Genomic DNA, 4632 nt, shown 5'->3' with positions numbered 1-4632 from the left:
TCCATCCACCATCCCCCTTTCTCTTTTCCACTTGAAAGCTTCCCAAGTCATCTCGCTTCTTTCTCTCAAAACCTTGGCCTCTTCCCTTTCAAGGTTCCTGATTAAATCGTCTGGCATTTGAGCCACATGTATTCCAGCCTTTAGCTTCTGTGATGCCCTTGCAGCTTTTATATATCCCTCAGGATCAAAGTTCTCTCTAGGATCACCCAGAGTCATGCCATAATAATATAACTTATTTTGAAGTAAATGATAACTTTTAGAACTTTTAACAATGAAATCAGAAAACACCAGTAACCCTGGCACAATAGATTGTTTACCAAAATCTATGAGATGTTTGGCACTGACAGCAGACAGTTGTCTTATAATCTCTAGACTAGCCACCCTGTTTGGCACTGTAATTGGAAGCATGTATGGCGTTCCTTCATACCCGAAAACCCTGATTTCTGTATGATTAGGGTGGCAATACCAATCACCCCAGTTGTGATCAATCTGAGACTATGGAGAGAAGTCTTTTGGCCTGAGGAATCTTTTGATTTCAAGAGACAAAGCATAATTTCTATGTTGTCTAAAGGCTGCACTGAGTGGTTTTACAAAATATTCCTGAAAGTGCCAATACTGGTTGTTTATAAATCTTTGATCCCATGCAGAAACCCACAACTAGACTGGTTTCTTCAAACCATTTTTATCATAAGCTCTGATGCTAAAATCGTCTAACCAGAAATTGAATTCTTGTCCATAATAAAGAATAATGTGCATTAATAAGGAATACAATGAGAAATGAACATTTACAAGGTCTCCTTTTAACTTTTCCAACCCATGATTTAGGGCTTCTGCAACATAAGTAGCGTAGTCAAACAGCCTAGGGTCTTTTGATTGTAGATCAGCACATAGAACCATAACCCCAATATCCATGAGAGGATGAGCCTCTAAGCCTAATACTTGGGCTGCAACATAGTATGTATACTTGAAATATGGATGGAATTGGTTGACATCAAAAGGCACCTTGTCATCTTTACTAAAAGGAACTAAGGAATTTCCCACTTTTGGTCGGTGAATGGGTAGTCTCCATGTCCTATAGATGTCCTCTAAATTGAAAAACTCTTGCGACAGTTTCTGTATGTCAATTTTCTCTTCTACATCCTAGTCTAGATCAAACACCATATCAATGGTCTATTTGTTAATTACCACCATAGGATTCCCTCGGTAGTCACATATGGTTTTGGTTTTTGGATCATAACAATCTACTAGGGCTTTCATTAATTCAACATCCACAAATACATTCAGAACTGCCAATTTCCCTAAATTTTTCTTCCACAGGTTACTCATGGGCTCAGGAGCATCCCTTCTCTTGTAACCAAACAAGAACAACTCATGTCCTCTGATTTCAGTCCATATGTCTCCTAGATGTTCAAATCTATCTTCCAATCCTTCCTCTTCGCTTTTGATTTTTTTTGGACCTCACATTGGATGTCGGGCACTGGTCTAGCAGATCCTGAGCTAAAGTTCTACCCTCCTTTTTCTGTCGTTTGGGTTTCTCTTCAGGGTTCAATTCCTTTCCTTTCCTACTCTTTTTAGAAGAAGAAGAGGGTTCCATAATTTCAATCAATGTGAGATATCGCACTTACTTGGAGAATTGTCGAGCTCTTCTGTCTGTTGTTTACGAACTTCAGCTAACTCCTTGTAACTTTCCGTCTTTTGGCAACAAACTGGTTCTTATGAAAATTCGATCAATTCAGCTATAATTGTGTGGGCAACTTGTGCAATAGTTAATGTCTCTGTGTTTATAACGGCTACTCAAATGTTTAAACTTAATTGCAGATGTGACATCCTCAACTTGAGCTTTTAATTCCTTCGCGGGAAGTACTGTTCAGCTGAAAAGATTGTGAATCGAGATTTCGATGAAACCCCTATCTTCGGTTGAATTCTTTAATCTTTCATCGAAAGTTCATTTTCCTCGATATCAACTCATCAGTGAATGGCCTTTGTCAAAAAACCATCTTCTAGTCTCCCCGAAATCATCCTCTCCTCGATGAAATCTTTTTTGATGAATTATTCGTGAATCTCATCAAAATCATATTTCGATGAGTTTTATACTTCAGTGAAAGTTCACGCGAGCCCTCCGAAATCCTTTTTTCTTTGATGTCCTTCTTTTATCGATGAAATCCCTCTGCTTTTATCGACATATTGTTATCGATAAGATTTGTTTTTCGATGAATGTTTTTTGAGTTTCCTTGGCAATTTTATTTCCTCGACTTCACCTTTTGTTGGCCTTTCACTTTTCGATGAAACTAGAATATCGATGAGTGGCTTCCTTCATTTATCGAAAGAGATATTCTGCCGAAGACATCTTAACTTAGTGTTTTACACTTTACGTTTTATTTCGATGAAAGTATTCTTTCGGTGAAACTCATTTTGAGATGCTCGACATGATATTTTTGGCCGATGATCTTTTAGCTTTCACGCCTTTGGGAAGATTTTTAAGTTCAAATATATTGTTCAACAGAGAGCATGTGCCTCTTATAGATGAAGTTGAGGAGGATGCACCAACATAGGCACAAGTAATAGGTCAGGTACAAGGATGAGTGTAGGTACAAGGACAGAGAGCGGATGTACCTAGATAGACAGGAGGTGATCTTGGTGTGAGTAGCACTAGGGCACCAGCGGGAGGTCGACAACAACAGAGAGGGGAGGGTGGATCCTTAGGAGTTGTTGGGGTTGAGGTTGGCGGTTCTAGGGCAACAAAGGCTGGAGGTGAGGAGGAGAGAACAACTCCTAGGCAAGTTAGGCAATGGAGGGATGAGCAGAGAGGTGGAGAGGGGGAGATGAGGAGAGAGAAGACAGTGCCAGACATAGTACGGTCTTTGAGGGCGAGGGTGACAGGTTTGCAGTCATAGTTGACAGTGGCGTAGACGTGGCTAGCAGAGCGAGATCGACAACTTGTTGAGATCATAACAGAGCGAGATGCCCTTCAGCGAGTGGTTTTGCATCAGACGAGTAATGCAACTTATTGTGTTGCAGCTTATAGTGTAGCGGTCCCAGTAGCGCAATAGGTTGTGTCATATTCTTAGTATATGGCTCGATCTGAGGGATCTAGGGCACCCAGACAGGATGAAAATCAATAGGCACCACCTCCTCCACCCAACGATGAGGGAGAGGTAGAGAGATAGATTTTTTATATACCTCATTTTTGTAGCTTATATAATTCTTGCTCCGATGAGACATTGTATTTGACAGTTGATATCATTTGTACTCTTAGACACTGAGATTATGATGAGATATACGAGCTCTTGATTTGATTTCATTGTACTTGTGTTGATTGATTATGAGATGTGTTTTTGTATACTTTTATTCTATATGTATGCATATCTTTTCAGTATGGATGTATGTAATGGAGATGAATATGGATGTTATTTCTTTTTCTTTTTCATATGCAAATAAATGATGAAAATGAGTAACTAGTAATGCAAATGTTTATTTTTCATGAAATAATATGAATAAAAATAAATATATAATGAAATGTACGGATCTATATAAGATGCTCATGTATGCAGCTAACATCTCAATACCCAAGTACTCGATCGGAGAAGCGATGATGAAAAAGGGTACCACTTAGCAAAGAAATGATGATTGCTTCAGACTCTCATTCAAAAGATAAAGAGATCATTGTTATCATGTTGAAATCACTTGAAACGCATAAAATTGTGCAAATTAAACTTAGTCACTAGATTTGGTATGCTTAATTATCATCACTGAGCTTTTTACAAACAGAGCAGACAAAACAGAGTTTCATCCTTTTCATATGCAATATTAATTTTCTTGTCCACAATGACCCTTTTATCATTCATATCCTTGGACAGATTACGCATGCATCCAGATTGCACATTAAAGGAATTCCCTCAAAACAGACAAAGAAATGACTCCAACCTCCCTGTAGCATACAAATAAGCGAAGTTGAGGTAAGTGTGGCGATTTCACCTTAATGTGAAGGCACTTATCACAGACACCCAACTGATTAGATGTTTCCAGATCATCAGAATCATTCCTACAAGCAAAAAACAAAGAAAAGTATCATGCCCCCAATCCTTGCTCGTCTTAGTCAAGATAGACTTCCTCAAGTTACTCAAAGGGAATAATAATCGAAAACCAATGTAAAAGACAACATGCAAAGAAAATTTCAATCATATCTCAAACAGTTTAGTGATTGTTTTCAGTAGTCTTGTTTAGATTGTTTACTCAATGATAAAACTCTTTAGTAGTTTGGAGACAGGTGACTGATTTGGATTGGATGACCTGATACTGCCAACAGAAAGATGACTTGGTTAAACTGCTTAGGACATGTAAATTGATCAGTCGATTACCCTAAGACTAGGACATTGATCGGTTTCAAGCCATGAGGGTTCCAAAAGAACCAGGATGTCACAAAAGCGACTAAAATATATGTACAAGCGAAAGAAAAGATGCAGGAAAGAGGGAATGAAAACAGGAAATGCCAAATTTGTGTTGATAGATGGAGAGCTTGAGTACAAGAGGCATCTGTTTACCAGGTTTTCACCTACTTGGCAAAGATCCATTCTTTTTTTTTTACTACCAAGGTGCCTATTTACCAGGTTTTCACCAAGGCATTTGATTTTT

The sequence above is a fragment of the Cryptomeria japonica genome, chromosome 6, assembly GCF_030272615.1.
Source record: "Cryptomeria japonica chromosome 6, Sugi_1.0, whole genome shotgun sequence".
NCBI classification, from domain to species: domain Eukaryota; kingdom Viridiplantae; phylum Streptophyta; class Pinopsida; order Cupressales; family Cupressaceae; genus Cryptomeria; species Cryptomeria japonica.
Note: the sequence above shows the minus strand (reverse complement) of the source record.